This window comes from Carlito syrichta, unplaced genomic scaffold (assembly GCF_000164805.1).
Source record: "Carlito syrichta isolate Samal-C Ts95f unplaced genomic scaffold, Tarsius_syrichta-2.0.1 Scaffold117929, whole genome shotgun sequence".
NCBI lineage: Eukaryota > Metazoa > Chordata > Mammalia > Primates > Tarsiidae > Carlito > Carlito syrichta.
The window spans coordinates 23,068-46,499 of NW_007062025.1; the positions used below are offsets into that span (position 1 = coordinate 23,068).

Genomic DNA, 23,432 nt, shown 5'->3' on the forward strand with positions numbered 1-23,432 from the left:
CCTCTCAAGCAGCAGGTTAAAGAAAAAACCCAAGCTGCAAGTGAATCTAGCTGCCTGCAATGAAAGCAAAGGGGAGAGGCTGGAGATCAAAGCTGAAGACACTTTAGACACTCAGGAAAGATTCCAGAGCTAGTCTGATTTCTTATTTTGACTTTTGATATTATCATGCTGACTGTTTGTTTTGCTCACTTTTGTTTGCTTTTTGACTTAGACTATATGTTTGTGTTGAGGAAAATGCATCAAAAGTCATGATTTTACTGGGCTGTCTTTGTGTGATTACCGGTATGCTTTAGGGAATTTTGCTTATGAGTCTTTTTCACTTCTGTCTGGCTTTGTGTCTCTTTATCACCTGTGAGTTGGTATGTATGTCTGTTTTCCCTCTAACTCTTCTCTCTTTCTAACTTCCTATGACCCCCTCCTTCCTCCGTTATTTTCCCCTTTCATACCACCTTTTGTTCCAGGGACCAAACCTAAATCACACTGCACAGACAGATTGTAAGGCAGTGGGAAATAGGTTCCAGTGTGCCCATACACCTGTTGGTGGATGCTGGAATCAGCAGATAGATTCATAATCACAGCTTCCCCCTCAATTGAACCTCAAAACTGCAAAATGTACAGTCTGCAGCCCACACTCCAGCCTCAAAAGTGAACAAAGCCAGAGAAGCCTCATAAGGAAGAACAGGAGATTGCACAAGAGAAGCAAAAACAATCCCACCTTCACTGAAAAACAGAATTAAAGAAGGGGAGGGAAAGGGGGAGAGAGAGAAAAATCAACACAAATGAAGAAAAACCAAAAGAAGAATATGAGTCTCTGCCAGACCCCTGGGAGGGCAGACACTGAGAAAACTGACTTCGGAATGTAAACAATGAAGAGCCCCCAGAATGACTGGTCTCAAACTACAAACCTAGATATCAAGACATTAATGGAGAGATTAAAAAGAATTGAGGAGAGACAAATAGAAACTAGGAAGGAGTTGATAACTGAGATAACAGTAATAAAGAATACTGTGAATGAGATAAATAACAAACTGATAAGCATGGAAAGCAGAATTAACCAAGCAGAGGAAAGAATCTCAGAGCTTGGGGACCAAAATACAGAACTAACCCAAACTGTTAAAAACACAGAAAATAAGCTTAAAAAGACAGACCAAAACCTTCAAGAGATTAGTGATTACTTCAAGAGAAAGAACCTAAGAGTAATTGGCCTTCCTGAAACAGAAAGAGAAACAGAAACCACCTTGGAACAAACATTCCATGAGATCATTGAAGAAAACTTCCCTCATCTTATCAGTGACACAAAAATTCACACACAAGAAATTCAGAGAACCCCTGCAAGACAAGAAATGAGAAGTACAACTCCCAGACACATAATAATTCACCTAAACAAAGTAGGTATAAAAGAAAAAATCCTAAAGGCGGCAAGAGGAAAAGGTCACACCACCTACCATAGAAGATCAATTAGAATAGCAGCAGATTTATCTACAGAAGCCCAGCAGGCTAGGAGACCTTGGAGCCTTATCTTCAAAGACCGATTTCAACCAAGAATAACCTTCCCAGCCAAACTAGGCTTCATCAGTGAGGGAGAATTAAAATCTTTCCCAGATATCCAATCCCTAAGAACTTACTCTGCCACCAGACCACCTCTACAGGAAACACTTAAGAAAGTAATAAACACAGAAGAAAATGAAAAAAGAATAACATTCTTCACACGAGTACAAGAAAAAGAATAAAATACACATGAACCCACCCTAAAACCAAAAAAAAAGACAACAAACCAAGTGGAAAAACAGCAACTCTATAAGAACTCTATGATAGGGACCAACTGTCACATTTCAATAATTAGCCTAAATGTGAATGGACTAAATACACCACTGAAAAGACATAGAATGGCATAAAATATCACCAGGCAACAATATACTGCCTTCAAGAGACCCATCTCACTAGAAAAGACATGCACAGACTCAAAGTAAGAGGATGGAAAACAAATTTTCAGGTAAATGGAATACAAAAGAAAGGAGGAGTCATGATCTTAATTTCAGATAAAATACCATTTAAGCTATGAAAAATTAAAAAAGATAGGAAGGCCACTACATAATGATAAAAGGTTACTCCATCAACAAGAAATAACTATCTTAAACATATATGCACCCAGCATAGGAGCACCAACTTCCATAAAGCAGTTTCTAGGAAAACCAAAGAAAGCTATTTACTCTAACACCATCATAACTGGGGATTTTAAACCCCACTCACAACCCTAGACAGATCATCAGGACAAAAAATCAGCAATGAGATCCAGAACCTCAATGTGACTCTTGACCAAATGAACTTAATTGATACCTACAGAACACTCCACCCAATGAACACAGAATATACATTCTACTCAGCACTGCATGGAATGTACTCTAAGATCAACCACATACTTGGCCATAAATCAAGAATAAACAAATTTCAAAAGACCAAAATTTTGTCATGCACCTTCTCAGACCACAGTGGAATGAAAATAAACAACGACACCAACAAGCTTCCCCCAAAACCCACAAAGGCATGGACAGAAAACAGCATGATGCTAAACAACTCCTAGGTCAACAATGAAATCAAAACAGAGATTAAAAGATACCTGGAAACAAATGAAAATGAAGAGGCATCTTACCAAAATCTTTGGGATGCCATGAAAGCTGTGGTAAGAGGGGAATTCACATCCCTACAAAGGCACATGAAGAAAATGGAAGGATCACAAATCAACAGCCTAACAAATCACCTTAGGAAGCTGGAAAAGCAAGACCACCAAAACCCTAACTGCACCAGAAGAATCCAGATCACCAAAATAAAAGCCCAAACCCAGGACACAGAAGACAAAAAGATAATACAAAAAAAATCAATGAAATAAAAAGCTGGTTCTTTGAAAGGATATGCAAGATCAATGGTCCCCTAGCTTGACTGACCAAGAAAAAAAGAGAAAATGCCCAAATAAATACAATCAGAAACACAAAAGATGAAGTCACATCTGACCCTGAAGAAATACAAAAGACCATTAGAGACTGCTATGTACACTTGTATGGAAACAAACTGGAAAACTTTAAAGAAATGGAAGACTTTCTGATATCACACAAACTTCCTAGGTTGAAACAAGAAGAAATCAAGACCCTAAGTAGACCAAAGAAAATCAAGGAAATTGACCATGTAATGAGAAAACTACCTACAAAAAAAAAAAGCCCTGGACCAGATGGCTTTCCAGCAGAATTCTAAAAGACATATAAGGAGGAGCTAATACCAATCCTACTGAAAGCATTCCAGGCAATTGAGAAAGATGGAATCCTCCCATAATCATTCTATGAAGCTAAAATCACAATGATACCCAAGTCAGGTAAAGACCCAACAAAGAAAGAGAACTACAGTCCAATATCTTTGATGAATATAGATGCCAAAATTCTCAACAAGATCCTAGCAAACGAGATTCAACAACACATCTCAAAAATCATCCATCATGACCAAGTAGGCTTCGTCCCTGGGACGCAAGTCTGGTTCAACATTTGAAAGATAATAAATGTAATTAAATACATCAACAAACTTAAGAACAAAACCACATGATTATATCATTAGATGTAGAAAAATTATTTCATAAAATCCAGCACCCCTTCCTGATAAAAACCTTCGAACACCTAGGCATACATGGAACATACATCAAAATAGTAAAGGCCATCTACGAGAAACCCACAACTAGCATACTCCTAAACAGACAAAATTTGGAACAATTTCCCCTGAAAACTGGAACAAGACAAGGCTGCCCACTCTCTCCCCTCCTGTTCAATATAGTATTGGAAGTCCCAGCAGAAGCAATCAGACAAGAGAAGGTGATCAGGGGTATCCAAATAGTAAATGAGGAAGTCAAGTTATCCCTCTTTGCTGATGACATGATTGTGTACCTTGAAAACCCAGGAGAATCTGTCAAAAACCTCCTTGCACTAATAAAGGACTTTGATAAAGTCTCAGGGTATAAAATAAATGTGCAAAAGACAATCGCATTTCTTTACACCAATAATAAACAAATAGAAACCCAAATAAAAAACACAATCCCATTCACAAAAGCCACAAAAAAATGAAATACCTTGGCATTTTCCTAACCAGAGATGTGAAAGACCTTTACAATGAAAACTACCAAACACTGCTCAAAGAAATCAAGGATGACACAAATAAGTGGGAAAATATCCCATGCTCATGGATTCAAAGAATCAACATTATAAAGACGTCCATTCTACCTAAGACAATCAACAGATTTAATGCAATACCCATCAAATTACCAGCAACATTCTTCTCAGACCTAGAAAAAACAATACAGGAATTCATATGGAAACACAAACGATGAAGAATAGCCAGAACAATCCTCAGCAAACAAACAAACAAAAAAAGCAGGAGGTATCTATCACACTACCAGACTTCAAACTTTACTATAGAGCTACAATAATCAAAACACCTTGGTATTGGTACAGAAACAGGCATATAGACCAATGGAATAGAATTGAGATTCCAGAAGCTAAACCTTAATTTCTCAACCAACTCATCTTTGACAAAGCCTCCACCAAACACCACTGGGGAGAGGTGAACCTATTCAGTAAATGGCGCTGGGAAAACTGACTGACCACATTCAGAAGACTCAAACAAGACCCCTATCTATCCCCATACACAAAAATTAACTCTAAATGGATCAGACCTAAATGTAAAACCTCAAACCATAAGAACCTTAGAAAATGCAGGACACACCCTTATAGAAATTAGAACTGACATCCAATTCCTGAACAAAACCCAAAACCCACAGACTGTAAGAGATAAGATAAACAAGTGGGACCTCATTAAACTGACAAGCTTCTACAAAGCCAAAGAAACCATCAAGAGAGCAGGGAGAAGCCCAGACTGAGAAAAAGTATTTACCAACTCCAGGTCCGACAAAGGCTTAATATCTTGAATCTACAAGGAACTCAAACATGCTGAAAAGGAAAAAACAAACAATCCCATTATAAAGTGGACAAAAGATATGAACAGACACTTCTCAAAGGAAGACATCCAAGCAGCCAACAGACACATGAAGAAATGTTCAACCTCACTAATCATCAAGGAGATGCAAATCAAAACCACACTGAGATACCACTTAACTCCAATCTGAATGGCAATTATCAATAACTCAATAAATAACAGTTGCTGAAAAGGGTGTGGTGAAAAGGGAACACTTCTACACTGTTGGTGGGAGTGCAAACTAGTACAACCTCTATGGAAAACAGTGTGGCGATTTCTAAAAGCTCTAAATATCAATCTCCCATATGACCCCACAATTCCCCTACTGGGAATATACCTGAAAGAACTCAAATCACTCTATCCAGAAGATACCTGCACACGCATGTTTATTGCAGCATTGTTCACAATAGCAAGAACCTGGAATCAACCATGCTGTCCATCAAAAGAGGACTGGATTTTAAAAATTTGGTACATATATATGATGGAATACTATGCAGCCTTAAAAAAGAACAAAATCATGAATTTCGCAGCAACCTGGATGGAACTAGAGTGACCTCTCACAGAAACGAAGATCTGAGTATCACATGTTCTCACTCATGTAGTGGACCTTGAACATCTATCATAATACTATAAGAAAAGGATTGACAGTGGTGGGAAACTATGGAGGGGGGAGGAGGGGAAGGGAGTTGGGATTGGCGGCGGTCAATGTCTGTCTGGAGGAGGGGGAGGCGCCCCTTATCAACAAGGGTGACTGAGCGAAGCATGTTTGTGTACCTAACCCTTGGCTGTTCGCCACAATATCAAAATAAAAAATATTGATAAAAAAATAAAAATAAAAATAAATAAAATAAAATAATACCTATATTAGTGCCTGATAAAATAAAATTAAAAAAAAAAACAAAGTGGCACTTGATTATATATTCTCATACATAGTTGGCAGCATTCTTTGTGGAGCAATCTTTGTGGAATATCCAGTCAGGATATTCCTCTTAATATGTTAAATCTGTGCTCCTTTTAACTCACTCATGCCAAGTATAATAATTTATTCTGAAAAGATACTCACATAAATCAAAATATATATGCATATAAGATTGTACATAATAGTATTGTTGGCAACTGGAAAACATAACAAATAACCTAAACTTCTTTTATTTATCTTTTATTTTATATAAAACTCAAAGCAAAGGCAACCTAGCCTTCCAGAGAACCTGAAAGCAGGCTCTGTCTGCCCAAAAGCTTTACAAGCAGACTCATCAAGAAATAAAGGCTAAAGAGTGAAGGTCTATCCCTGCCGAAGAACACCTGTAAAAGCTAGAAAAGGTGACTATCTCATCAGATGCAAGGATGGTCCAATATGTGTGTGTGTGTGTGTGTGTGTGTACGCTGCCATGCAAAAAAATGCTATGTAGCTATTAAAAGTGGTACTGTGGGGAGTGACATAAGCAAAATGGAGGAAGATGAGTATCCAGGCTCCACTATTTCCCAAAGAATGTTAAACAAGCAACTATCCACAGATAAGAACACCATGGTGAGCACCTCAAAACTTGGAAATAAGCCTGAGTCATTCACGTGGTTCACAGAACTGAATAAAAACAACATGAAAATAATAGGATAAATTGTTTCACTTTGATAACATCACTGTCATTCCTCAAGTCAGCATAGTATCATACAGGAAGGATTCTTCAGGACATATGGTTCCTACAGTGGTCAAAGAAAACCAGAGACAAACAATTAGCTTCCCTAGTATTCTCAGATGTTTATGAAGAAGCCCGTTCTGATCTCATGAGGAACACAGAAGAAAACAACATGGTTAGAACCAGATGTTTACGAAGAAGCCCATTCTGATCTCATGAGGAACACAGAAGAAAACAACATGGTTAGAACACCTAAAGTTGGGTAGGAAAAAGCAAGGAGGTACATCCCAGAGTAATCAACATGCAAATCTTTGTGGTAACTCTGTGCACCCACCAGCATTAGCACCTGAGCAGAGGTACCAGTTAACAGCATAGCCCACCTACAAAGCTGAGCTGATTGCTCCCAGAAGCAATAAGAGGTTCTACCTGGCTTGAATCCTTACATGGCCAGCCTCCAGGACCACTCTTGGACTCCACCTCAGGGACACACCCAGGGAAGGAGATGACCACCACAGTGAATTTTGGCAAAGAACAAAGGTTAGTTGTGCCATATGCAAGAGTTTAACAGCTTTGGACAATGACTTAAAGCCTCATTCAAAACCTTGCTTAGGCAGGCAAATCTCACCTGTGCACTTTTGCTGAGCATGGCTATTCATTTCACCCATAAAGATGAGTAACTCTAACTAACTTTGAAGCCCTTCCTGTAACTCTGTCCAATTGTGAAACACAAATGTTACCATCTAGCCAGGAAATGCGCTCTGTGGCCCTGGTCAGTCAGAGTTGACTACAATATCTAGGCCTCTAGGCCTCAGTGCAGAGACCAGCCAGGTGCCCTGGCCAAACTCAAAGCAAAGGCAGCCTAGCCATCCAGAGAACCTGCCTGCCCAAAGGAATTATCAGCAGACCCATCAAGAAATAAAGGCTAGAGTGAAGGTCTATCCCTGCCAAAGAATGTCTGTAAAAGCTGGAAAAGGTGACTGTCTCATCAGATGCAAGGATTGTTCAAAATATGCTAATCAACAAATGTAATACATCACATTAACAGAATGAAGGGCCAGGCTCGTAATCCCAGCACTTTGTAATCCCAGCACCTTGGAATACTGAGGTGAGTGGATTGCCTGAGCCCACAGGTTCGAGATCCTCCTGGGCAACTTGGTGAGACCTCATCTCTACAATAAATCAAAAATTAGCCGGGTGTGGTAGCATGCGCCTGTAGTTCCAGTTACTTGGAAGGCTGAGGCAGAAGGATTTCCGGAGCCCAGCAGGTCGAGGCTGCGGTAGCTAGAAGCGGCCACTGCACTCCAGTCTGGATGACAGAGTGAGACTCCAACTCAAAAAAAAAAAATAAACCAGAATGGAGGACAAAAATCTTATGATCATCAAATCTTATGATGAAAAAAAGTATTTGACAAAATTAAGTATTCTTTCATGACAAAAACTCTAAACAAAAATAGGTATAAAAGGACTAGGCCTCATATGGCCAATAAAGGCCATATTTAATAAGCCCATAGTTAACATTATACTCAATGATGAATACTAGGATCCCTTTTCTCTAAAATCTGGAACAAAACATAGAATTGGAAATCCTTTCCAGAGCAATTAGGTAAGAAAAAACAATAAAGAGAATCCAAACAGGAAAGGAACAGGTAAAATTGTCATAGCTAGTTATATGATCTTATGTATAGAAGCCCTTAAAGATTACCCCCAAAAACCTGTTTGATATAGTTTGAATATTTGTCCCCTCCAAATTTTATGTTGAAATGTGATTCCCAATGTTGAAAGTGGGGGTGTTTAAATCATGGGAAAGGATCCCTTATAAATGACTTGGTGTCATAATTGTGATAATGGATGAGTTCTTGCTTTACTAGTGCATGTGAAAGCTGCTTTTTAAAAGAGTCTGGCACCTCCCTTCTTTCTCTTGCTTCCTCTCTCACCATGTGACATGCTGGCTCCCCTTCCCCCTCTACCATAATTGTAAGCTTCCTGATGCCTCACCAGAAGCAGAGGTGGGTACCATGCCGAATCATGAGCCAAATAAACCTCTTTTCTTCATAAATTGTAGCAACACAAAACTAACTGATACAGAAAATTGGTACTGAGGAGAGAAGTGTTGCTATAAAGATACCTCAAAATGTGGAAGTGGCCTTGAAACTGGGTAATAGGCAGAGGTTGGAGGCGATTGGAGAGCTCAGAAGTAGACAGAAAGATGAGAGAAAGTTTGGAACTTTTACAGACAGATTGTTTGTGACCGAAATGCTGATAGAAAGGTGCTTGGTGAGGGTCAGGCTGATGAGACCTCTGATGGAAATGAGGAATGTATGGCAAACTGGAGCAAAGGTCACACTTGTTACACCTTAGCACTGAACTTGGCTGCAATGTGTCCATGTTCCAGGACTTTGTGGAAGACTGAACTCGAGAGTGATGACTTAGAGTTTCTGCTGGAAGAAATTTCTAAGCAGCAGAGAACTTAAGAAGTGACATGCATCTCTCCTTTAGCTGCCCAAGATGCCGAAAGGAAAGAAGGCCAAGAGGAAGAGGGTGGTCCCCATCCCTGCTGTAATGAAGAAGCAGGAGGCCAAGAAGGTGGTGAACCCTCTATTTGAGAAAAGATCTGAGAAGTTTGGCTTCAGACAGGACATCCAGCCCAAAAGGGACCTCACCCACTTTGTCAAATGGCCTTGCTGCATCTGGTTACAGTGGCAAAGAGCTATCTTCTATAAGAGGTTTAAAGTGGCTCTTGCCATTAACCAATTCACCAAGGACTACCAGACAACTACTCAGCCACTTAGCCTGATCAACAAGTGCAGACCAGAGACAAAGCAAGAGAAGAAGCAGAAACTGCTGGCTTGGGCTGAGAAGAAAGCTGCTGGCAAAGGGGACATCTCCACCAAGAGGCTACCTGTCAGGCATGAGTCGACACTGTCACCACCTTAGTGGAAAACAAGAAGGTTCAGCTGGTGGTGATCACACATGAAGTAGATACCATCAAGATGGTTATCTTCCTGCCTTCCCTGGGTCATAAAATGGGGGTCCCTTACTGCATTATCAAGGAGAAGACAAGACTGGGGCATCTAGTCCAAAGGAAGACATGCACCACTGCCGCCTTCACACAGGTTAACTTGGCAAACAGATGAGCTTTGGCTAGGCTGGAAGAAGCAATCAGGACCAATTGTAATAACAGATATGATGAGATCCGCTGTCATTGGGGAGGCAACACCCTGGGTCCAGAATCTGTGGCTTGCATTGGCAAGTTGGAAAAGGCAGACTAAGTAATTTGCCATTAAGCTGCGCTAAAAGTACACTGCTGAGCATTCTGTACATAAAAATAATAAAAATTCTCCTTCAGCCAAGGGGGGAAATAAAAGTGGTGTGTCTGCTTCTAAAAGCCTATGATCAAATATGAGAGCAAAGAAATGACTTAAAGTTGAAACTTGTAATTAAAAGGAAAGTAGAGTGTAAAAGTATGGAAAAATTGGAGCTTGGTCATGTGACAGAGAAGGAAAGAGCTTTCTCAGGGAAAGAATCCAAGCAGGCTATACAGCAACCACTAGCTAGAGAGATTAGCATGACTAAAAGGAAGCCAAGTTTTAATATCCGAGACTATGGATGGATGGGGGGAAGGCCTTGGAGGCATTTTAAAAAATGTTTCAGGCAGCCCTTCCCACCACAGGCCCAGAGGTCTAGGAGAATGAAATGGTCTCCACCTGCCCTGAACCTCCTCAGGGTGCTGCTTCCCAAATCCCAGTCACTCTAGCTGCAGCCATGGCTCAAAGGGTGCAAGCTCTGGAGGGTACAAACCATAAGTCTTGATGGCTTCCACATGGCATTAAGTCTATTGGTGCACAGATTTCAAGAGTGAAGGAGGCTCGGAAGCTCTCACCTTAATTTCAGAGGCTGTGTGGGAAAACCTAGGTGCCCAGGTAGAAGCCTGTCACAAGGGTATAACCCTCCACAGAGACCAGGGCAGTGCTGAGGGAAATTGTGGGGTTGGGGTCCTCACAAAGGGTCCCCACTGAGATGCTGCTTAATGGAGTTGTGGGAACAGAGTCACCACCTTCCAGATCCCAGAATGGTAGAACCACTGGCTTCAGGCACCCTCATCCTGGAAAAGTTGTTGGCATCCAACTCCAACCTATGAGGGCAGCCATGTGGGCTGTGCTCAGAAAAGTCACAGGGGTCGGGCTGCCCACCTCTTGCCCCAGTGTGCCCGGGATGCCAGACATGGAGTCAAGGGTTATTTTGGAGCTTAAAGGTTTAATGTCTGCCCTGCTGGGTTTCAGGTTTGTGTGGATCCTGTTGTCCCTTTCTTTTGGTTGATTCTTCCTTTTGGGATGGGAATGTTGACACGATGCCTGTACCACCATAGTATGTTGAAAGTAAAGGACTCATTTTTGATCTTACAGGCTCATGAGTGTAAGGAATTTGCCTTGCATCTCAGATAAGACTTTGGACTTTTGCATTTATGCTGGAATTAGTTAAGAGTTTGGGGGACTATTAAAAAATGATTGCATTTTGCAATGTGAGAAGAACATGAGATCTGGGAGACCAAGGCAAGATAATACAGTTAGGTTATTTGCCCCACTAAATCTCATGTTGAAACATGATCCCCAGTGTTGAAAGTGGAGCCTAATGGGAGGTGCTTGGATCATGGGGGTGGATCCCTCATGAATGGCTTGGTGCCAGTCTCCTGGTAATGATTGAATTCTTGCTCTATTAGTTTATGTGAGAGCTAATTTTTTAAAAGAGCTTGGCATCTTCCTTCTTTCTCTTGCTTCCTCTCTTGCCATGTGACACATTGGTTTCCCTTTCTCTTTTGCAATAATTGTAATCTTCCGGAGGCTCCCCAGAAGCAAATGCCAGTGCCATGCAAAACCACGAACCAAATAAACCTCTTTTCCTTATAAATTTCCCAGCCTCAGGTATCTTTTTGCAGCAATGCAAAACAGACTGATACACTGTTAGAGTTAATAAATGAATACAGGAAAGTGGCAGTTACAAAATCAACATACAAAAATCAGTAGCATTTCTATACACTAACAAAGAATTTTCCAAAAAAGAAATCAAGAGAATAATTCCATTTGCAATAAGTTACAGATAATTAATCTTAAAAATAAATTTAACAAGGAGGTGAAATATCTGCACACTAAAAATTATGAAATGCTAATGAAAGAAATTGAAGAAGAGACAAATAAATGAAAAGATATTCTGTTTTTATGGATTAGAAGAATTAGAAGAATTAATATTGTTAGAATATGTATACTACCCAAAGCAGTCTACAGATGCAATGCAAACACTATTAAAATTCCAATGTCATTTTTCATAGATATAGAAAAAGCATCCCGAAATTCATATGGAATCACACACACACACACACACACACACACACACACTCACTCATTCACACATACATATGCAAATCCAAATATCCAAAAAAAATATTTGAGGTGATGGATATGTTTATTAGCCAGATTTAATTTTTCTGCATGGCATTTGTAAATTATTGTATCACTTTCCACCTCATAAATATACAACTATAATTTGTCAAATTACAATTTAAAATGATAAATAAAAATCAATCTATTTCAAGCACTAGTATATTTCTGGCTTTACAAAACATCTTATTTCTGCATTTAACTGCAATCCCAGTTTTCTCTAATAGTTTCCTTATCTGAAGACAGCAACCCAACATACGAAGGGGGAAGCCCCCCAAAACGAACTTTGCTTACAAAAAATTGTGTACTTATTCCTACAGGTTTAAGCTTCAATCACCTTCAAAGTGCTCCCAATTTGATGAAATGCACCTATCAAGACAGTTTTTCCAATGCTCAAAACAATTTTTGAACGTGCCAATTTTGATGCTTTTTAGTGCTTCTTTTTTTGCAAAACTTTATTTTATATTATAATAAAATTCATATTTTCTGAGTTAGACATGTGATGGGCTCATTTAATTTAACCCTTTATTTCGATTTTCAAAAATTTGTTATTTAATTCTTTCAACTTTTTTATTTTCAATAAAATAAGGGGTACAGTTTAGAATTAGGTATGCAAGTGGTCATAATATAGGTAAAGTTTTGGACCTCCCTTTGGTCTCCACTTCACCTGGTTTGAGATCAGGTACACTTACTGATGTTATATGCCCCACCCCCAGTAGTATCCCATGACTGTCAATTCCTTTATTATTGTATTACAGTGAATGTTCTGGGTCCACGTATGAGTCAGATCATGTGGTACTCAGTTCTTTGTTTCTGTGATAGATCGGTGAGTATGATAGACTCTAAATCCATCCAAGTTGTTGCAAAGTTCCTAATTATGTTCTTCTTTATGGCTGTGTAATATTCCATCATGTATATGTACCACATTTTTTCATACTGTCCAGTATTGATGGGCAGTACAGTTGGTTCCATGTTTTTGCTATTGTGAATAATGCTGCAATAAACATGCATGTGCAGGCAGCTTTTTTGTAGAGTGACTTAAGTTCCTCCAGGTATATTCCCAGAAGTGGGATTGCTGGATCATATGGAAAGTCAATCTTTAGTTATTTTAGGGATCACCACACTGTTTTCTATAGAGGGTGAACTGGTTTGTATTTCTGCCAACAGTGTAGAAGGGCTCACTTTTCGTCTCTGCATCTGTGCCATCATCTATTGTTCTTTGTTTTATTAATGATGGTCATTCAAATGGAGTTAGGTGGTATCTTGATGTGATTTTGATCCGAATTTCTCTGATGATTAGTGAGGCTGAGAATTTTTTCATGTGTTTGTTGGCTGCTTGTATGTTTTCTTTTGAGAAGTGCCTACTCATGTCTTTTGCCCACTTTCTAATGGGACTGTCTTTTTTCCTTTCAGCACATTTGAGTTCCTTGTAGATCCTGGATGTCAGGCCTTTGTCAGATATGCAGTTGGCAAATATTTTTTCCCATTCTGTGGGCTGTCTCCCCACTCTTTTGATGGTTTCTTTTGCTTTGCAGAAGCATTTCAGTTTGATGAGGTCATTTGTCAATTTTATCTCTTATGGTAGGAGCTTTTGGAGTTTTGGTCAGGAATTGGTTGCCTATTCCGATTGTCATAAGGGTGTCTCGTGGGTTTTCTAACATTCTTAATGTTTGAGGTTTTGTGTTTAGGTCTTTGATCAATTTGGAGTTTATTTTTTTGTATAGTGATAGGCAAGGATCATGTTTCATACTTCTGCACATGGTCATTCTGTTTTCCCAGTACCCTTTACTGAATAGGTAATCCTCTCCCCAGTGGGTGCTTTTGGAATCTTTGTTGAAGATAAGTTGGTTGAGAAATTGAGGTTTTTGCTTCTGGAATCTCTCTCCTGTTCCATTGGTCTATATGCCTGTTCTTTTACCAATACCAGATTATTGTAGCCTTATAATAAAGTTTAAAGACTAGAAGTGTGATACCTCCCTCTTTGTTTCTTTTGTTAAGGATTATTTTGACTATTCAAGGCTATTTATATTTCCATATGAATTTCTCTATTGTTGTTTCCTGGTCTGAAAAGAATGATGCTGGTAATTTAATGGGTATTGCATTGCATCTGTAAATTGCCTTTGGTAGAACAGACATCTTAACAATGTTGATTCTTCCAATCCATGAGCATGGAATATTTTTCCGTTTGTTTGTGTCATTTTCTATTTCTTTGAGCAATGTTTTGTAGTTTTCATTGTAAAGATCTTTCATTTCTCTGATTAGAAAGATGCTGACGTATTTCTTTCTTTTTTAGTGGCTATTGTGAATGAGATTGTGCTTTTTATTTGATTCTCTGCCTGTTGTTTTTGTATAAGAATGCGACTGTCTTTTACACATTTATTTTGTACCCTGAAACTGTCAAAATCATTTATCAGTGCAAGGAGGTTTTTGACAGATTATCTTGTATTTTCCAGGTATAGGATCATATCGTCAGCAAAGAGGGATAAGTTGACTTCTTTTCCTATTTAAATACCCCCAATTTTCTTCTCTTGTCTGATTGCTCACACAGGAACTTCCAATACTATGTTGAGCATGAGGGGTGAGAGTGGGCAGCCTTGTCTTGTTCCTGTTTTAGGGGAAATGCTTAGAATTTCTGTCCATTTAGCAATATGTTGCCTATGGGTTTATCATAGATGGCTCTTACTCTTTTGAGGTATGTTCCTTCCATGCCTAGATGTTCAAGGGTTTTTATTAAGAAGGATACTGGATTTTATCAAAAGTTTTTTCCGCATCTAATGAGATAATCATGTGGTTCTTGTTTTTATATCTGTTGATGCATTTAATTATATACATGATCTTGGGGATGTTGAACCAGCCCTGCATCCTGGGGATGAAGTCTACTTGGTCATGGTGGATAATTTTTGAGATGTGTTTTTGGATCTGATCACTAGAATCTTGTTGAGAAATTTTGCATCTATGTTCATCAGTTATATTGGCCTGTAGTTCTCTTTCTTTGTTGGATCTTTACAAGTTTGGGTATCAGTGTGATGTTAGCTTCATAAAATGATTTGGGAAGAGTTCCATCAATTTTGATTACCAGGAATACTTACAATAGGATTGGTATCAGCTCCTCGTATGTTTTGTAGAATTCTCCTGGAAATCCATCTGGTCCAGTGCTTTTTTTTTTTTTTTTTGTAGGTAGTTCTCTTAATGGCAGAGTCAATTTCCTGGCTTGCTATTGGCCTACTTAGTATTTCAATTTCTTCTAGTTTCAACCTTGGGTGGGTGTGTGATGTTAGAAAGTTCTCCATTTCATTTATGTTTATCAAGTTTGTTTTCATACAGGTGTGCATAGCAGTCTCTGATAATATTTTGTATTTCTTTGGGGTCAGTTATGACCTGAACTTTTGCATTTCTGATTTTGTTTATTTGGGTTTTTTCTATCTTTTCTTAGTCATTCTGGATAGGGGTTCATTAATATTGTTTATTCTTTCAAAGAACTGGCTTTTTATTTTGTTGATTTTCTCTATGGTATTTTTGTCTTCTATGTCCCATATTTGAAGTTTTACTTTGGTGATCTGAATTCTTCTGCTGAAGTTTGGGTTTTGGTGTTCTTGCCTTTATAGCTCCCTTAGTTAGTTAGTCTGTCAACATATTCCCTTTCTATTTTTCTTTTTTTTGAGTTGGTGTCTCACTCAGTCACCCAGACTGGAGTGCAGTGGCCACTCCCGGCCACCGCAGCCTTGACCTGCTGGACTCTAGCAATCCTTCCGTCTCAGCCTTCCAGTAGCTGGAACTACAGGCGTGCGCTGCCACGCCCGGTTAATTTTTTGATTTATTGTAGAGATGAGGTCTCACCTGCCCAGGCGGGTCTCAAACCCGCGAGCTCAGGCAATCCACTCACCTCAGCCTCCCAAAGCACTGGGATTACAGGCTGAGCCACTAAGCCCGGTCCCTTTCTATTTTTTTGATGTGTATTCATAGAGATATAAAATTCCCTCTTAGAACCATTTTCATGGCCTACCAGAGATTTGCTAAGATGTTTCTTTATTTTCACTTGTTTCCAGGAATATTTTCTGTTTTGATTTCTGTGTTGACCCAGTAGTCGTTAAGTATCATGCTATGTGGTGTCCATATCTTTGTGAATTTGGGGGTAATTTTATTGGTGGTGATATTTATTTTTATTCCACTGTGTTCTGAGAAGGTGCATGACAGTATTTCAACCTTGTGAAATTTTTTTATACTTGATTTATGGCTGTGGATGTGATCTATCTTGGAGTACATTTCATATGGTGATGAGTAGAATGCATATTCTGTGGTTGTTGGGTGGAATGTTCTGTATCTACTAAGTCCAATTGGTTAAGTGTCAAGTTGAGGTTCCGGATATCTTTGTTGATTTTTTCCATATCTTTTTTTAAATTTACTTAGTAGCTGCTTTATAAAAGTTGGTGATTCTGTGTGGGTGCATATATATTTAGGATGGATGTTTATTGTTGATGGATTGAGCATGTCATCATAATGTAGTGTTCTTCCTTATTTTTAAAAACTGTTTGATAATTTAATGTTTGCTTTATCTGATATTAAAATTGCAACTCTTGCCTTCCTCTGTGATCCATTCACCTGGAAATTCGTTTTCCATCCTGTAACTTTGAGTCTGTGGGGGTCCTTTGTGGTGAAATGAGTTTTCTGGAGACAGCATATTACTGGGTCATGGTTTTTTATCCAGTTTTCCATTCTATGTCTTTTCAGTGGAGTATTTAGTCCATTCACATTTAGGCTGCTTATTGAAATGTGGCAGCTTGTCCTTTTCATAATGCTTTATAAGGCTGTTTTGTTTTCATTTAGCTTTTGTGTTCATATATGTGTGTGTGTTCTTTTCTGTGGGTATGTTGTGTGTTCTGCTGCTTCTTTGTTTGTGTCATCTTGTGAAGCATATGATCTTTCTTTTGTTTCCTTTTTCTTCTGTGCGCAGCACCTTTTTAAGCATCTCCTGTAGAGCTGGTCTCTAAGCAGCATATTTTCTTAGGGATTGGAGGTCTGGAAAGGATTTTAATTCCCCCTCCCTTTTAAAGCTTAGCCTGGCTGGGTAGGAAATTCTTGGTTGAAAACGTTTATCTCTGAGAACATTAAAGATTGAGATCCAGTTCCTTCTGGCCTGTAGTGTTTCTGTAGATAAGCCGGTTCTCATTCTCCATCTCTGAATAATATGACCTTACAGTGGGTATGCTGGCATAGGCCCTGAATCCAAGGCAGGGTATAAGAGGGAAAAGAGAGAGGAGAAAGAGAGAGAAAAGGGAAATGAAGAAAAAAGAAAAGAAGAAAGAAAAATAGAAAAAGAGAAAGAAAAAAACACAAAGCAAAACAGAGAAAGAACAAAGAAAGAGAAATAGAAAAAGGAGAGAAAAGAGAAAACCCACCAACAAACAAAGAAACCAGATGAGATAATCAAACAAACAATCCAATAGTGCCACCAGCCTCATTCTCGGTCAGTTCCACTGTCTATGTCTATCACCCTGCAGCTGTCTCAGGGTGGAGGGTGGAATGTCTGGGATTCCACATCTGCAGTTACTTACAAGGGCTTGTACACTGGGGGTAGTGTTTTCTGAGGTCACAAAGAGCAGCCCCAACACAATGCAGAGATCAGAGCCTGGTCTCAAAATGCAGTTCTGCTGTTCCACCGAGGCTGCCCTGGAGAACTTCTCTGCCTAGGCCTTAGAGAGTCTACTCAGTTTCTCTGCTGGGAGCTATGCTCCCTTCCCAGCAGTTGCCAGTCTCCAGATCTCAGGACTGGATGGCAGGACTCTGGAGCCCTGTCCAGGTTCAAGATGGGCCCTCTGCACTGCTTCCTTGGAAGACTGCCTCAAGCTCCCTCCCTGCATTACTTCTGCAATCCTCACTGCTAGCGTTCAGCTCACTCCAGCAAATTTTCCCAGGAAAATCTCCCAAATTGTCTGCTGCTAGATCTCCTGCTCCGATTGCATGCATCTGTGTTTGGTCCACTGTGAGGGTGGAGCATCTGTCTCTCCAGTATCATGGACTTGGGGTATCCTCTCTGGGCAAGTGATAGCCAATTTCCAAGGGGTGTGGAGATCACCTCTTGATCTCAGAATGCAGGGTGTTCAGGATGCAGGCAGCTCAGAATTGGCCAAGGTACAGCAGGTCTCTACCAGTCCCAGGAGAGAGAAAATGGTGGCGGTCCATGTTTGTTTTTTCTCTGGCACAGCTCAGCTCCAGAATTCCTCCCTACTCTTTCTCCACAGTCCCTGCTGCCCTTGCCTGGCCTGTTGCTACAGGTGGTGGTGTGGGCCAGGTTCCATCTGATCTCTTCTGCCTTTTCCCAATAGAAGCCCTTGGGATGGTGGATCCTTCTGCATGCTGTGGGTGCCAAATTCAGAGTGGCAGCAAATTGTAGCTCTGTCTGCAGAGGGCCTCGGGTGCTTGATCCCATTTCTCCCCCTCAGTTGGACATTAGCTCACCCAAATGCACATGCAAAGAGATTAGTTTTTTGTGCACTCACTCATGAAGAGACTCTCACACTCTGACCAGATATGATGTCATCCTGCCTCCAATCCTTGCCTTTTAGTGCTTCTGCCATTTTTTTGTTTCACCTCTTCCACAGCATCAAAACATTTCCTTTTGAGGACTTTTTTCTTATGGAGAAACAAAAAGAGTCACTTGAGGCAAGATCAGGTCAATAGGGAAGGTGGGGCATGGGAGTCATGCCACTTTTGGTCAAAAACTGCTGAACACTCAATGCAGTGTGGGTGGGTACATTGTCATGGTGGCAGAACCAACCAGTCACCTGTTTGCCACAACTCAGGATGTTTCTTCCTCAAATGATGACACAATCTTCTCAAAACTTCCAGATCAAAATGTTGGAGGAACAAATTCTGAGTGTACTACAAGGGTCCCACCCTTCAAAAAATAATTCTGTGTTTTGGGGGCCCCCTCTCACATGTTCTAAAAGAAAAAATTGCTTAATAAAGTGAGTTTTAAAGTGAAAATAAAGTGGTAAAATATATTTATATGCAGCAGCATAGAGGCATAGATATGATACATTTTTAATCGGGTTTATTTTAATGTAGTTTACATACTATTAAAATTTGCCATTTTAAGGCATGCAGTTCCATGGATTTTGAATAATGTATACAGTCATCTAATCACCACCACACTGAAGATATAATACATTTTCATTATCCCCCAAATGATTTTATGCCTCATTATAGTCAATATCCTCACAGGACATCTATCCATTGGCAACCATTTATTTGATTTGTTTCTATAGCTCTGCCTTTTATAGAATTCATAGAAAGGGAATTATATTCTGTATAACCATTTGTGTCTAGATTTCTTATTATGTAACTTTTCAGATACATCCATGTCATTGCATACATCTATTGTTCATTTATTTATTTATTTATTTTATTTTATTTTATTTTTTTGAGTTGGAGTCTCACTCTGTCACCCAGACTGGAGTGCAGTGGCTGCTCCCGGCCACTGCAGCCTGGATCTGCTGGGCTCTGGCCATCCTTCCGCCTCAGCCTTCCAATCAGCCAAAACTACAGGCATGCGCTACCACGCCCGGCTGATTTTTTGATTTTTATTGTAGAGATGAGGTCTCACTGCCCCAGGCGGGTCTCGAACCCCGCAGGCTCAGGCAATCCACTCACCTCAGCCTCCCAAAGGTGCGGGATTACAGGCTGAGTCACTGAGCCCGGCTTATTTTTATCAGAATTTTATTCCATTATATGGAGACACCACATTTTGTCCATTTACCAACTGATGGATATATTTGGGTTTTCTCCAGATTTTGACAGTTTTGAATAAAATACTATAACGTTCTGATTCAGGTCCTGTGTGGGTGTAATTCATTTTTCTAGAACAAATGTCTAGGAATGAGAATACTAGATCATATGGTAAGTGTATATTTAGTTTGATAAGAAACAGACAAACTGTTTTTTCTGAATAGCTGTACTATTTTGCATTCCTCCAACAATGCATGGGGTTCCATTTTATCATCACTTTCACCAGCACTTGGTATTTTCAATTTTTTGGTATTATTATTATTTTTATTTGTTTTGAGCCAGGGTCTTACTCTGTCACCCAGACTGGAGCATGGCATGATCATGGCTTACTGTAGCCGCTAACTCCTGGGATCAGGTGATCCTTCTGCCTCATCCTCCTCAGCAGCTGGGACTGCAGGCATACACCACCATGCAAGCTTATTTTTTAAATATTATTTTTCTTAAAGACAAGGGCTCACTATGTTGCTCAGGTTGGTCTCAAACTCCTGGGCTCAAGTAATCCTTTTGCTTCGGCCTCTCAAAGTGCTGAGATTACAGGCATGGGCCACCATCCTAGCCTCTTACAGTTTTTTTGTTGTTGCTATTGTTTTATTAACGACCTTTTAGTGGGTGTACAGCAGTGTATCACGGTGATTTCAATTTGAATCTTTTCTGATGATGTTAGACAACTCTTCATCTGGTAATTAGTCATTCATATATCTTACTAGGTGGAGATCTGTTCAAATGTCTCACCTACTTTTTAAAGAAGTGTGCTATTTGTCTATTATCACTTTGTGATTGAGTTCTATTAATTCTATATTCTGGGTACAAGTCCTTTATCAGGTATGTGCTGTACAAATATTTTTCTATCAGTTTGTGTCTTTGGTCTTTCATTTTCCTTTTAAATATTTAATTGACAAATAAAAATGGCATATATTCAAGGCGTACAGCATAATTATTTGATATATGTATATATTGTGTAATCATTGCCACAGTAAAATTAGTTAACACATCCATCACTATTCATGCTATACATAATATCCCCAGAGCTTATTCATCTTATAATCAAAAGTTTGTGCTCTTCGATGAACAACTCCTTATTTCCCTCACCTTCAGCCCCTGGAAACCACTATTCTATTCTGCTTCCATGAGTTAGACTTTTGTAGATTCCACACAAGTGAGATCATACAATATATATTTTTGTGTCTGGCTTATTTCACTTAACCTAATGTCCTCCAGGTGTATCAGTATTGTTGCAAATTGTAGGATTTCTCTTTTTCATGACTGAATAATATAATAATATTCCACTGTGTGTGTGTGTAGTTTATTCAATGATAAATATTTATGTTGTTTCCATATCATGGCTATTGTGAATAATGCTGCAATACACACAGGGATGGAAAAATCTCTTTGAGATAGCGATCGTATTTCCTTTAGATGTATACACAGATATGATTGCTGGATCATATGGTAGTTCTATTTTTAATTTTTTGAAGAACCAGAATACTGTTTTCCATAATAATTATACCAATTTGCATTCCTACACAATGTACAAGAGTTTCCTTTTCTCCAATCATCACTAACACTTGTTATCTTTTAACCCTTTGATAATAGTCACTTTAACATATGTGAAGTGATGAAGGAGACAAGTACATAAGCTGACAACGTCCTTATGTCCTAAAACACACAAGCTTGACAAGGTCCTTGTGTTTCTGGCCTGGCTCCAACAAGAGCTTGACTAGTACTTCCTTCTTTGATGTTTTTACCTGAGAGTGTTGATTTACTAGAAATCAGTTAGTGTGATCTCTAGTCTGTGTAGTCTGGATGTGGCCTGCTTTGATCATAACCTTACTTATTAGAGTTTTTAGAAAACACAAATGTTACTGGTTTTACTTTAAATCATTAATAACATGGACGTTAGTGCTATGGTAATCTTGCCAAGAAAATCAGGAACATTAACCTATTTCCTGCTGTTAAGATATTTCCTGTTTATGTAGTTTGGCCCTATATAAGGGGCATGCTGTGAGAACAAAATTGTTCTCATCTATTCAGGAGAGAGTCCTCCCAATCCTGCTGTTCTTTGTCTTTCTTTTCTCATTCCCTCCCCCCACCTCAGTCCCTGCTCTCCGGAGGCTGGAACTCCACAAAGTGATATTTCATTGTGGCATTTATTTGCATTTCCTTGATGTACACCTTTCCACATATCTGTTGGCCATTTATATGCTTTCCTTGCAAAAAACAAAAGTGTCTATTCAGGTCTTTTGCCCGATTTAAAATATGGTTATTTGGCTTTTTGCTATGAAGTTGAATGTGTTTCTTATATTTTTTAAATGTTAACCCTTCATCAGAAAAGTGATTTGCAAATATTTTTTCCCAATTGTGTAAGCTGCCTTAATTTGGGAGGTAGTTTTCATTTTGTTTTATTTTATTTTATTTTATTTGCTAGACAGAAGTATTTGTTTTTTGATATACTCTCTTCTGTTTACTTTTGCTTTTCTTACCTGAGTTTTTGGAGTCATTTAGAAATAAAATATTGCTAAGGTCAATATCAAAAACTTTTTCCCTATATTTTCTTCTCAAAGTGTTGTGGCTTTAAAGCTTGCATTTATCTTTAATTAATTTCAGTTAATTTTTATCTATGGTGTAAGACAAGGGTCCTATTTTGTTCATGGGTATTTAGTTTCCCCAGGACTTTTTATTGAAGATATTTTTCTCTCCCCTTTTTTTTTATTCTTGGGGCCCTTTGTCCAAGATTATTTGATCATATATGCATGAGTTTATTTCTGGGTTCTCCAATCTGTTACATTGCTCTAGGTGTCTGTTTATATGCCAATGTCATATGACTTTGACTACTATAGCTTTGAAATATAGTATGAATTCAAAAAGTGTGATGCCTCCAGGTTTGTCTTTCTTTCTTAAGTTTATTTTGGCTATTTTGAGTGTTTTTAGGTTCCATATGAATTTTAAGATGGCTAATTCAGGTTAAAAATTCCCTTAAAATTTTGATAGGTATTACATTGAATCTGTAGATTGCTTTGGGTAGTACAGATATGATAACAACATTAATTCTTCTAAACCATGAACATAGAATTATTTTCCATTTATTTGTGTCTTCTTCATTTACTTTTGTCAGTGCCTTATAATTTTTGTTTTATAGATATTTTACCTCCTTTTTAAAGTTTATTGTAAGTGGGATTATTTCTTAATTTCTTTCTTGGATATTTTATTTTTTATTGTATTGAAATGCAACTTGTTTTGCAAGTTGATTTTGTATTCTGTGAATTTGCTGAATTTGTTTACGTGTTTTAACAGTCTTTTGGTGGAGTATTTAGTTTTTTATGTATAATATTATGTCATCTGCAAAGATATACCATTTTTCATTTTCCTCTTTGGTTTGGATGTCCTTTATTCTTTTTCTTGCCTAACGATTCTAGTTAGGACTTCCAGTACTATGTCAAACAAAAATTTAAAAAATAGACCCCCTTGTCTTGTTCCTGATCTTAGAAGAAAAGTTTTCACCTTTTAACCACCACAGATCATTCTAGTTTTTTCACGTTAGGTTTTGTCACATTTAGTCTTTAATAGGTTGAGGTAC

General features: G+C 38.8%; 1 pseudogene; it reads left to right on the forward strand.

The window, feature by feature from the left end:
• Positions 1–9,146: 9,146 nt before the first annotated feature.
• Positions 9,147–9,910, forward strand: LOC103249178 (annotated as a pseudogene).
• Positions 9,911–23,432: the final 13,522 nt, after the last annotated feature.